Here is a 13,567-nt window from a genome sequence, read left to right on the forward strand (position 1 = left end):
TCTTTCGGGACTCTTGCTCAGCGCGTTGTTTTAACGTGCCCATGCCGTCGTGGTATTCAGTGCACAGTGAAGGCAATCGAAAAAGTCCAGGTGCTGCTGACTCCCAAACACAAGGCGCTGGCTATGTTCTTGCTTCTCGACAACTCAACGGAGTGCTTCATTTCTGCAGTTGCCATCGAGGTCTCTGCATGTCGGAGCCTCAGAGGACGAGCACGAGTTTCCCAGGAGGGGCTGCATCAGGAGGAATTCAAAACTCAGGAGAATTGTCCTGGAACACCTTCCATAAGGATGCTAGAATGGAATTGAAGAGGCAGGCGAGTGTCCACCACGGTCCTCTAGCAGTCCTTAGGGTGCGCGCAGAAGCCCGGTGCTCTGCGGCTTCGTTCTTCGCCCTCGTACAAGCTACCGCTCTGTCCGGCTCCCGGAGCAGGAGAAGCGGCTGCTTCGCGCACACAAGAGCGGAGCGGCAGCCGTACGCTCCGAAGCGCAGCTTCAGCCGAAAGACGCCGGCCACCGGCGCTTCGCTTCGGACAGCAGCCGAGAGCCGTAGTGTGCGTCTGCACTAGACTGCATGATAGCGAAAAGCTTTGGCAGTGTGTCTTAGCAGGGAGATAGCTTAGGAGCGCAGCGCACTTATGCCTCCCTTGTCCAGAAACACGATTTTACTGCACACTCCAAAAAAACTGCTCTTTCCAGGGCAATATATAAGCTGCTTTCTGACGGCCGTGATCTTTCGGGGACTCCTTCTCAGCTCGTTGTTTTAACGTGCCCATGCCGTCGTGGCATTCAGTGCACAGTGAAGGCAATCGCAAAAGTCCAGCAGCTGCTGACTCCCAAACACAAGGCGCTGGCTATGTTCTTGCTTCTCGACAACTCAACGGAGTGCTTCATTTCTGCAGTTGCCATCGAGGTCTCTGCACTCGGAGCCTCAGAGGACGAGCACGAGTTTCCCAGGAGGGGCTGCATCAGGAGGAATTCAAAACTCAGGAGAATTGTCCTGGAACACCTTCCATAAGGATGCTAGAATGGAATTGAAGAGGCAGGCGAGTGTCCACCACGGTCCTCTAGCAGTCCTTAGGGTGCGCGCAGAAGCCCGGTGCTCTGCGGCTTCGTTCTTCGCCCTCGTACAAGCTACCGCTCTGTCCGGCTCCCGGAGCAGGAGAAGCGGCTGCTTCGGGCACACAGCAGCGGAGCGGCAGCCGTACGCTCCGAAGCGCAGCTTCAGCCGAAAGACGCCGGCGACCGGCGCTTGGCTTCGGACAGCAGCCGAGAGCCGTAGTGTGCGTCTGCACTAGACTGCAGTATAACGAAAAGCTTTGGCAGTGTGTCTTGCAGGGAGATAGCTTAGGAGCGCAGCGCACTTATGCCTCCCTTGTCCAGAAACACGGATTTGCTGTACTCTCCAAAAACACTGCAGTTTCCAGGACAAGATGCCAGATGCTCTCTGATGCCCGTACTCTCTTCCTCCTCTTGCCCACCTTGTTTTTTTAGCGTGCACATGTCTCGGCAATCAGTGCACAGTGAAGGCAATCGCAAAAGTGCAGCAGCTGCTGACTCCCAGACACTTAGGCGCTGGCTATGTTCTTGCTTCTCGACAACTCAACGCAGCCCTTAATTTCTGCAGCTGCCATCGATGTTTCTGCATCTCGGAGCCTCAGGGGACGAGCACGAGTTTCCCAGGAGGGGCTGTATCAGGACGAACCCATAAGCAATGAAAGTTGTCCTGGAACAGCTCCATAGAGCATGCCAGCTGTGAATTGATAGGTTAGGGAGGTGCAGCCACCTTCCTCTAGCAGCCCGTAGGCTGTGCACACAAGTCCGGTGCTCTGCGGCTTCGTTCTTCGCCCTCGTACAAGCTACCGCTCTGTCCGGCTCCCGGAGCAGGGGAAGCGGCTGCTTCGCGCACACAACAGCCGTACGCTCCGAAGCGCTGCTTCAGCCGAAAGACGCCGGCGACCGGCGCTTCGCTTCGGACAGCAGCCGAGAGCCGTAGTGTGCGTCTGCACTAGACTGCATGATAGCGAAAAGCTTTGGCAGTGTGTCTCGCAGGGAGATAGCTTAGGAGCGCAGCGCACTTATGCCTCCCTTGTCCAGAAACACGATTTTACTGCACACTCCTAAAACACTGCTCTTTCCAGGGCAATATATAAGCTGCTTTCTGACGGCCGTGATCTTTCGGGGACTCTTGCTCAGCTCGTTGTTTTAACGTGCCCATGCCGTCGTGGTATTCAGTGCACAGTGAAGGCAATCGCAAAAGTCCAGCAGCTGCTGACTCCCAAACACAAGGCGCTGGCTATGTTCTTGCTTCTCGACAACTCAACGGAGTGCTTCATTTCTGCAGTTGCCATCGAGGTCTCTGCACTCGGAGCCTCAGAGGACGAGCACGAGTTTCCCAGGAGGGGCTGCATCAGGAGGAATTCAAAACTCAGGAGAATTGTCCTGGAACACCTTCCATAAGGATGCTAGAATGGAATTGAAGAGGCAGGCGAGTGTCCACCACGGTCCTCTAGCAGTCCTTAGGGTGCGCGCAGAAGCCCGGTGCTCTGCGGCTTCGTTCTTCGCCCTCGTACAAGCTACCGCTCTGTCCGGCTCCCGGAGCAGGAGAAGCGGCTGCTTCGCGCACACAGCAGCGGAGCGGCAGCCGTACGCTCCGAAGCGCAGCTTCAGCCGAAAGACGCCGGCGACCGGCGCTTGGCTTCGGACAGCAGCCGAGAGCCGTAGTGTGCGTCTGCACTAGACTGCAGTATAACGAAAAGCTTTGGCAGTGTGTCTCGCAGGGAGATAGCTTAGGAGCGCAGCGCACTTATGCCTCCCTTGTCCAGAAACACGATTTTACTGCACACTCCTAAAACACTGCTCTTTCCAGGGCAATATATAAGCTGCTTTCTGACGGCCGTGATCTTTCGGGACTCTTGCTCAGCGCGTTGTTTTAACGTGCCCATGCCGTCGTGGTATTCAGTGCACAGTGAAGGCAATCGAAAAAGTCCAGGTGCTGCTGACTCCCAAACACAAGGCGCTGGCTATGTTCTTGCTTCTCGACAACTCAACGGAGTGCTTCATTTCTGCAGTTGCCATCGAGGTCTCTGCATGTCGGAGCCTCAGAGGACGAGCACGAGTTTCCCAGGAGGGGCTGCATCAGGAGGAATTCAAAACTCAGGAGAATTGTCCTGGAACACCTTCCATAAGGATGCTAGAATGGAATTGAAGAGGCAGGCGAGTGTCCACCACGGTCCTCTAGCAGTCCTTAGGGTGCGCGCAGAAGCCCGGTGCTCTGCGGCTTCGTTCTTCGCCCTCGTACAAGCTACCGCTCTGTCCGGCTCCCGGAGCAGGAGAAGCGGCTGCTTCGCGCACACAGCAGCGGAGCGGCAGCCGTACGCTCCGAAGCGCAGCTTCAGCCGAAAGACGCCGGCGACCGGCGCTTGGCTTCGGACAGCAGCCGAGAGCCGTAGTGTGCGTCTGCACTAGACTGCAGTATAACGAAAAGTTTTGGCAGTGTGTCTCGCAGGGAGATAGCTTAGGAGCGCAGCGCACTTATGCCTCCCTTGTCCAGAAACACGATTTTACTGCACACTCCTAAAACACTGCTCTTTCCAGGGCAATATATAAGCTGCTTTCTGACGGCCGTGATCTTTCGGGACTCTTGCTCAGCGCGTTGTTTTAACGTGCCCATGCCGTCGTGGTATTCAGTGCACAGTGAAGGCAATCGAAAAAGTCCAGGTGCTGCTGACTCCCAAACACAAGGCGCTGGCTATGTTCTTGCTTCTCGACAACTCAACGTAGCCCTTCATTTCTGCAGTTGCCATCGAGGTCTCTGCATGTCGGAGACTCAGAGGACGAGCACGAGTTTCCCAGGAGGGGCTGCATCAGGACGAATTCAAAATTCAGGAAAATTGTCCTGGAACACTTTCCATAAAGATGCTAGAAGGGAATTGAAGAGGCGGGCGAGCGGCCACCATGGTCCTCTAGCAGTCCTTAGGGTGCGCGCAGAAGCCCGGTGCTCTGCGGCTTCGTTCTTCGCCCTCGTACAAGCTACCGCTCTGTCCGGCTCCCGGAGCAGGAGAAGCGGCTGCTTCGCGCACACAAGAGCGGAGCGGCAGCCGTACGCTCCGAAGCGCAGCTTCAGCCGAAAGACGCCGGCCACCGGCGCTTCGCTTCGGACAGCAGCCGAGAGCCGTAGTGTGCGTCTGCACTAGACTGCATGATAGCGAAAAGCTTTGGCAGTGTGTCTTAGCAGGGAGATAGCTTAGGAGCGCAGCGCACTTATGCCTCCCTTGTCCAGAAACACGATTTTACTGCACACTCCAAAAAAACTGCTCTTTCCAGGGCAATATATAAGCTGCTTTCTGACGGCCGTGATCTTTCGGGGACTCCTTCTCAGCTCGTTGTTTTAACGTGCCCATGCCGTCGTGGCATTCAGTGCACAGTGAAGGCAATCGCAAAAGTCCAGCAGCTGCTGACTCCCAAACACAAGGCGCTGGCTATGTTCTTGCTTCTCGACAACTCAACGGAGTGCTTCATTTCTGCAGTTGCCATCGAGGTCTCTGCACTCGGAGCCTCAGAGGACGAGCACGAGTTTCCCAGGAGGGGCTGCATCAGGAGGAATTCAAAACTCAGGAGAATTGTCCTGGAACACCTTCCATAAGGATGCTAGAATGGAATTGAAGACGCAGGCGAGTGTCCACCACGGTCCTCTAGCAGTCCTTAGGGTGCGCGCAGAAGCCCGGTGCTCTGCGGCTTCGTTCTTCGCCCTCGTACAAGCTACCGCTCTGTCCGGCTCCCGGAGCAGGAGAAGCGGCTGCTTCGCGCACACAAGAGCGGAGCGGCAGCCGTACGCTCCGAAGCGCAGCTTCAGCCGAAAGACGCCGGCCATCGGCGCTTGGCTTCGGACAGCTCCGGAGATCCGGAGTGTGCGTCTGCACTAGACTGCATGATAGCGAAAAGCTTTGGCAGTGTGTCTCGCAGGGAGATAGCTTAGGAGCGCAGCGCACTTATGCCTCCCTTGTCCAGAAACACGGATTTGCTGTACTCTCCAAAAACACTGCAGTTTCCAGGACAAGATGCCAGATGCTCTCTGATGCCCGTACTCTCTTCCTCCTCTTGCCCACCTTGTTTTTTTAGCGTGCACATGTCTCGGCAATCAGTGCACAGTGAAGGCAATCGCAAAAGTGCAGCAGCTGCTGACTCCCAGACACTTAGGCGCTGGCTATGTTCTTGCTTCTCGACAACTCAACGCAGCCCTTCATTTCTGCAGCTGCCATCGATGTTTCTGCATCTCGGAGCCTCAGGGGACGAGCACGAGTTTCCCAGGAGGGGCTGTATCAGGACGAACCCATAAGCAATGAAAGTTGTCCTGGAACAGCTCCAAAGAGCATGCCAGCTGTGAATTGATAGGTTAGGGAGGTGCAGCCACCTTCCTCTAGCAGCCCGTAGGCTGTGCACACAAGTCCGGTGCTCTGCGGCTTCGTTCTTCGCCCTCCTACAAGCTACCGCTCTCTCCGACTCCCGGAGCAGGAGAAGCGGCTGCTTCGCGCACACAACAGCCGTACGCTCCGAAGCGCTGCTTCAGCCGAAAGACGCCGGAGACCGGCGCTTCGCTTCGGACAGCAGCCGATAGCCGTAGTGTGCGTCTGCACTAGACTGCATGATAGCGAAAAGTTTTGGCAGTGTGTCTCGCAGGGAGATAGCTTAGGAGCGCAGCGCACTTATGCCTCCCTTGTCCAGAAACACGATTTTACTGCACACTCCTAAAACACTGCTCTTTCCAGGGCAATATATAAGATGCTTTCTGACGGCCGTGATCTTTCGGGGACTCTTGCTCAGCTCGTTGTTTTAACGTGCCCATGCCGTCGTGGCATTCAGTGCACAGTGAAGGCAATCGCAAAAGTCCAGCAGCTGGTGACTCCCAAACACAAGGCGCTGGCTATGTTCTTGCTTCTCGACAACTCAACGGAGTGCTTCATTTCTGCAGTTGCCATCGAGGTCTCTGCACTCGGAGCCTCAGAGGACGAGCACGAGTTTCCCAGGAGGGGCTGCATCAGGACGAATTCAAAACTCAGGAAAATTGTCCTGGAACACCTTCCATAAGGATGCTAGAAGGGAATTGAAGAGGCAGGCGAGTGTCCACCACGGTCCTCTAGCAGTCCTTAGGGTGCGCGCAGAAGCCCGGTGCTCTGCGGCTTCGTTCTTCGCCCTCGTACAAGCTACCGCTCTGTCCGGCTCCCGGAGCAGGAGAAGCGGCTGCTTCGCGCACACAGCAGCGGAGCGGCAGCCGTACGCTCCGAAGCGCAGCTTCAGCCGAAAGACGCCGGCGACCGGCGCTTGGCTTCGGACAGCAGCCGAGAGCCGTAGTGTGCGTCTGCACTAGACTGCAGTATAACGAAAAGCTTTGGCAGTGTGTCTCGCAGGGAGATAGCTTAGGAGCGCAGCGCACTTATGCCTCCCTTGTCCAGAAACACGATTTTACTGCACACTCCTAAAACACTGCTCTTTCCAGGGCAATATATAAGCTGCTTTCTGACGGCCGTGATCTTTCGGGGACTCCTTCTCAGCTCGTTGTTTTAACGTGCCCATGCCGTCGTGGTATTCAGTGCACAGTGAAGGCAATCGCAAAAGTCCAGCAGCTGCTGACTCCCAAACACAAGGCGCTGGCTATGTTCTTGCTTCTCGACAACTCAACGGAGTGCTTCATTTCTGCAGTTGCCATCGAGGTCTCTGCATGTCGGAGCCTCAGAGGACGAGCACGAGTTTCCCAGGAGGGGCTGCATCAGGAGGAATTCAAAACTCAGGAAAATTGTCCTGGAACACCTTCTATAAGGATGCTAGAATGGAATTGAAGACGCAGGCGAGTGTCCACCACGGTCCTCTAGCAGTCCTTAGGGTGCGCGCAGAAGCCCGGTGCTCTGCGGCTTCGTTCTTCGCCCTCGTACAAGCTACCGCTCTGTCCGGCTCCCGGAGCAGGAGAAGCGGCTGCTTCGCGCACACAGCAGCGGAGCGGCAGCCGTACGCTCCGAAGCGCAGCTTCAGCCGAAAGACGCCGGCGACCGGCGCTTGGCTTCGGACAGCAGCCGAGAGCCGTAGTGTGCGTCTGCACTAGACTGCAGTATAACGAAAAGCTTTGGCAGTGTGTCTCGCAGGGAGATAGCTTAGGAGCGCAGCGCACTTATGCCTCCCTTGTCCAGAAACACGATTTTACTGCACACTCCTAAAACACTGCTCTTTCCAGGGCAATATATAAGCTGCTTTCTGACGGCCGTGATCTTTCGGGACTCTTGCTCAGCGCGTTGTTTTAACGTGCCCATGCCGTCGTGGTATTCAGTGCACAGTGAAGGCAATCGAAAAAGTCCAGGTGCTGCTGACTCCCAAACACAAGGCGCTGGCTAGGTTCTTGCTTCTCGACAACTCAACGTAGCCCTTCATTTCTGCAGTTGCCATCGAGGTCTCTGCATGTCGGAGACTCAGAGGACGAGCACGAGTTTCCCAGGAGGGGCTGCATCAGGACGAATTCAAAATTCAGGAAAATTGTCCTGGAACACTTTCCATAAGGATGCTAGAAGGGAATTGAAGACGCAGGCGAGTGTCCACCACGGTCCTCTAGCAGTCCTTAGGGTGCGCGCAGAAGCCCGGTGCTCTGCGGCTTCGTTCTTCGCCCTCGTACAAGCTACCGCTCTGTCCGGCTCCCGGAGCAGGAGAAGCGGCTGCTTCGCGCACACAGCAGCGGAGCGGCAGCCGTACGCTCCGAAGCGCAGCTTCAGCCGAAAGACGCCGGCCACCGGCGCTTCGCTTCGGACAGCAGCCGAGAGCCGTAGTGTGCGTCTGCACTAGACTGCAGTATAACGAAAAGCTTTGGCAGTGTGTCTCGCAGGGAGATAGCTTAGGAGCGCAGCGCACTTATGCCTCCCTTGTCCAGAAACACGGATTTGCTGTACTCTCCAAAAACACTGCAGTTTCCAGGACAAGATGCCACATGCTCTCTGATGCCCGTACTCTCTTCCTCCTCTTGCCCACCTTGTTTTTTTAGCGTGCACATGTCTCGGCAATCAGTGCACAGTGAAGGCAATCGCAAAAGTCCAGCAGCTGCTGACTCCCAAACACAAGGCGCTGGCTAGGTTCTTGCTTCTCGACAACTAACGTAGCCCTTCATTTCTGCAGTTGCCATCGAGGTCTCTGCATGTCGGAGACTCAGAGGACGAGCACGAGTTTCCCAGGAGGGGCTGCATCAGGACGAATTCAAAATTCAGGAAAATTGTCCTGGAACACTTTCCATAAGGATGCTAGAAGGGAATTGAAGAGGCGGGCGAGCGGCCACCATGGTCCTCTAGCAGTCCTTAGGGTGCGCGCAGAAGCCCGGTGCTCTGCGGCTTCGTTCTTCGCCCTCGTACAAGCTACCGCTCTGTCCGGCTCCCGGAGCAGGAGAAGCGGCTGCTTCGCGCACACAAGAGCGGAGCGGCAGCCGTACGCTCCGAAGCGCAGCTTCAGCCGAAAGACGCCGGCCACCGGCGCTTCGCTTCGGACAGCAGCCGAGAGCCGTAGTGTGCGTCTGCACTAGACTGCATGATAGCGAAAAGCTTTGGCAGTGTGTCTTAGCAGGGAGATAGCTTAGGAGCGCAGCGCACTTATGCCTCCCTTGTCCAGAAACACGATTTTACTGCACACTCCTAAAACACTGCTCTTTCCAGGGCAATATATAAGCTGCTTTCTGACGGCCGTGATCTTTCGGGGACTCCTTCTCAGCTCGTTGTTTTAACGTGCCCATGCCGTCGTGGCATTCAGTGCACAGTGAAGGCAATCGCAAAAGTCCAGCAGCTGCTGACTCCCAAACACAAGGCGCTGGCTATGTTCTTGCTTCTCGACAACTCAACGGAGTGCTTCATTTCTGCAGTTGCCATCGAGGTCTCTGCACTCGGAGCCTCAGAGGACGAGCACGAGTTTCCCAGGAGGGGCTGCATCAGGAGGAATTCAAAACTCAGGAGAATTGTCCTGGAACACCTTCCATAAGGATGCTAGAATGGAATTGAAGACGCAGGCGAGTGTCCACCACGGTCCTCTAGCAGTCCTTAGGGTGCGCGCAGAAGCCCGGTGCTCTGCGGCTTCGTTCTTCGCCCTCGTACAAGCTACCGCTCTGTCCGGCTCCCGGAGCAGGAGAAGCGGCTGCTTCGCGCACACAGCAGCGGAGCGGCAGCCGTACGCTCCGAAGCGCTGCTTCAGCCGAAAGACGCCGGCCATCGGCGCTTGGCTTCGGACAGCTCCGGAGATCCGGAGTGTGCGTCTGCACTAGACTGCATGATAGCGAAAAGCTTTGGCAGTGTGTCTCGCAGGGAGATAGCTTAGGAGCGCAGCGCACTTATGCCTCCCTTGTCCAGAAACACGGATTTGCTGTACTCTCCAAAAACACTGCAGTTTCCAGGACAAGATGCCAGATGCTCTCTGATGCCCGTACTCTCTTCCTCCTCTTGCCCACCTTGTTTTTTTAGCGTGCACATGTCTCGGCAATCAGTGCACAGTGAAGGCAATCGCAAAAGTGCAGCAGCTGCTGACTCCCAGACACTTAGGCGCTGGCTATGTTCTTGCTTCTCGACAACTCAACGCAGCCCTTCATTTCTGCAGCTGCCATCGATGTTTCTGCATCTCGGAGCCTCAGGGGACGAGCACGTGTTTCCCAGGAGGGGCTGTATCAGGACGAACCCATAAGCAATGAAAGTTGTCCTGGACCAGCTCCAAAGAGCATGCCAGCTGTGAATTGATAGGTTAGGGAGGTGCAGCCACCTTCCTCTAGCAGCCCGTAGGCTGTGCACACAAGTCCGGTGCTCTGCGGCTTCGTTCTTCGCCCTCGTACAAGCTACCGCTCTCTCCGACTCCCGGAGCAGGAGAAGCGGCTGCTTCGCGCACACAACAGCCGTACGCTCCGAAGCGCTGCTTCAGCCGAAAGACGCCGGAGACCGGCGCTTCGCTTCGGACAGCAGCCGATAGCCGTAGTGTGCGTCTGCACTAGACTGCATGATAGCGAAAAGTTTTGGCAGTGTGTCTCGCAGGGAGATAGCTTAGGAGCGCAGCGCACTTATGCCTCCCTTGTCCAGAAACACGATTTTACTGCACACTCCTAAAACACTGCTCTTTCCAGGGCAATATATAAGCTGCTTTCTGACGGCCGTGATCTTTCGGGGACTCTTGCTCAGCTCGTTGTTTTAACGTGCCCATGCCGTCGTGGCATTCAGTGCACAGTGAAGGCAATCGCAAAAGTCCAGCAGCTGCTGACTCCCAAACACAAGGCGCTGGCTATGTTCTTGCTTCTCGACAACTCAACGGAGTGCTTCATTTCTGCAGTTGCCATCGAGGTCTCTGCACTCGGAGCCTCAGAGGACGAGCACGAGTTTCCCAGGAGGGGCTGCATCAGGACGAATTCAAAACTCAGGAAAATTGTCCTGGAACACCTTCCATAAGGATGCTAGAATGGAATTGAAGAGGCAGGCGAGTGTCCACCACGGTCCTCTAGCAGTCCTTAGGGTGCGCGCAGAAGCCCGGTGCTCTGCGGCTTCGTTCTTCGCCCTCGTACAAGCTACCGCTCTGTCCGGCTCCCGGAGCAGGAGAAGCGGCTGCTTCGCGCACACAGCAGCGGAGCGGCAGCCGTACGCTCCGAAGCGCAGCTTCAGCCGAAAGACGCCGGCGACCGGCGCTTGGCTTCGGACAGCAGCCGAGAGCCGTAGTGTGCGTCTGCACTAGACTGCAGTATAACGAAAAGCTTTGGCAGTGTGTCTCGCAGGGAGATAGCTTAGGAGCGCAGCGCACTTATGCCTCCCTTGTCCAGAAACACGATTTTACTGCACACTCCTAAAACACTGCTCTTTCCAGGGCAATATATAAGCTGCTTTCTGACGGCCGTGATCTTTCGGGACTCTTGCTCAGCGCGTTGTTTTAACGTGCCCATGCCGTCGTGGTATTCAGTGCACAGTGAAGGCAATCGAAAAAGTCCAGGTGCTGCTGACTCCCAAACACAAGGCGCTGGCTAGGTTCTTGCTTCTCGACAACTCAACGTAGCCCTTCATTTCTGCAGTTGCCATCGAGGTCTCTGCATGTCGGAGACTCAGAGGACGAGCACGAGTTTCCCAGGAGGGGCTGCATCAGGACGAATTCAAAATTCAGGAAAATTGTCCTGGAACACTTTCCATAAGGATGCTAGAAGGGAATTGAAGAGGCGGGCGAGCGGCCACCATGGTCCTCTAGCAGTCCTTAGGGTGCGCGCAGAAGCCCGGTGCTCTGCGGCTTCGTTCTTCGCCCTCGTACAAGCTACCGCTCTGTCCGGCTCCCGGAGCAGGAGAAGCGGCTGCTTCGCGCACACAAGAGCGGAGCGGCAGCCGTACGCTCCGAAGCGCAGCTTCAGCCGAAAGACGCCGGCCACCGGCGCTTCGCTTCGGACAGCAGCCGAGAGCCGTAGTGTGCGTCTGCACTAGACTGCATCATAGCGAAAAGCTTTGGCAGTGTGTCTTAGCAGGGAGATAGCTTAGGAGCGCAGCGCACTTATGCCTCCCTTGTCCAGAAACACGATTTTACTGCACACTCCTAAAACACTGCTCTTTCCAGGGCAATATATAAGCTGCTTTCTGACGGCCGTGATCTTTCGGGGACTCCTTCTCAGCTCGTTGTTTTAACGTGCCCATGCCGTCGTGGCATTCAGTGCACAGTGAAGGCAATCGCAAAAGTCCAGCAGCTGCTGACTCCCAAACACAAGGCGCTGGCTATGTTCTTGCTTCTCGACAACTCAACGGAGTGCTTCATTTCTGCAGTTGCCATCGAGGTCTCTGCACTCGGAGCCTCAGAGGACGAGCACGAGTTTCCCAGGAGGGGCTGCATCAGGACGAATTCAAAACTCAGGAAAATTGTCCTGGAACACCTTCCATAAGGATGCTAGAAGGGAATTGAAGAGGCAGGCGAGTGTCCACCACGGTCCTCTAGCAGTCCTTAGGGTGCGCGCAGAAGCCCGGTGCTCTGCGGCTTCGTTCTTCGCCCTCGTACAAGCTACCGCTCTGTCCGGCTCCCGGAGCAGGAGAAGCGGCTGCTTCGCGCACACAGCAGCGGAGCGGCAGCCGTACGCTCCGAAGCGCAGCTTCAGCCGAAAGACGCCGGCGACCGGCGCTTGGCTTCGGACAGCAGCCGAGAGCCGTAGTGTGCGTCTGCACTAGACTGCAGTATAACGAAAAGCTTTGCCAGTGTGTCTCGCAGGGAGATAGCTTAGGAGCGCAGCGCACTTATGCCTCCCTTGTCCAGAAACACGATTTTACTGCACACTCCTAAAACACTGCTCTTTCCAGGGCAATATATAAGCTGCTTTCTGACGGCCGTGATCTTTCGGGGACTCCTTCTCAGCTCGTTGTTTTAACGTGCCCATGCCGTCGTGGTATTCAGTGCACAGTGAAGGCAATCGCAAAAGTCCAGCAGCTGCTGACTCCCAAACACAAGGCGCTGGCTATGTTCTTGCTTCTCGACAACTCAACGGAGTGCTTCATTTCTGCAGTTGCCATCGAGGTCTCTGCATGTCGGAGCCTCAGAGGACGAGCACGAGTTTCCCAGGAGGGGCTGCATCAGGAGGAATTCAAAACTCAGGAAAATTGTCCTGGAACACCTTCTATAAGGATGCTAGAATGGAATTGAAGACGCAGGCGAGTGTCCACCACGGTCCTCTAGCAGTCCTTAGGGTGCGCGCAGAAGCCCGGTGCTCTGCGGCTTCGTTCTTCGCCCTCGTACAAGCTACCGCTCTGTCCGGCTCCCGGAGCAGGAGAAGCGGCTGCTTCGCGCACACAGCAGCGGAGCGGCAGCCGTACGCTCCGAAGCGCAGCTTCAGCCGAAAGACGCCGGCGACCGGCGCTTGGCTTCGGACAGCAGCCGAGAGCCGTAGTGTGCGTCTGCACTAGACTGCAGTATAACGAAAAGCTTTGGCAGTGTGTCTCGCAGGGAGATAGCTTAGGAGCGCAGCGCACTTATGCCTCCCTTGTCCAGAAACACGATTTTACTGCACACTCCTAAAACACTGCTCTTTCCAGGGCAATATATAAGCTGCTTTCTGACGGCCGTGATCTTTCGGGACTCTTGCTCAGCGCGTTGTTTTAACGTGCCCATGCCGTCGTGGTATTCAGTGCACAGTGAAGGCAATCGAAAAAGTCCAGGTGCTGCTGACTCCCAAACACAAGGCGCTGGCTAGGTTCTTGCTTCTCGACAACTCAACGTAGCCCTTCATTTCTGCAGTTGCCATCGAGGTCTCTGCATGTCGGAGACTCAGAGGACGAGCACGAGTTTCCCAGGAGGGGCTGCATCAGGACGAATTCAAAATTCAGGAAAATTGTCCTGGAACACTTTCCATAAGGATGCTAGAAGGGAATTGAAGACGCAGGCGAGTGTCCACCACGGTCCTCTAGCAGTCCTTAGGGTGCGCGCAGAAGCCCGGTGCTCTGCGGCTTCGTTCTTCGCCCTCGTACAAGCTACCGCTCTGTCCGGCTCCCGGAGCAGGAGAAGCGGCTGCTTCGCGCACACAGCAGCGGAGCGGCAGCCGTACGCTCCGAAGCGCAGCTTCAGCCGAAAG

The sequence above is a fragment of the Lonchura striata genome, chromosome 19, assembly GCF_050655825.1.
Source record: "Lonchura striata isolate lonStrDom1 chromosome 19, ASM5065582v1, whole genome shotgun sequence".
NCBI classification, from domain to species: Eukaryota; Metazoa; Chordata; class Aves; order Passeriformes; family Estrildidae; genus Lonchura; species Lonchura striata.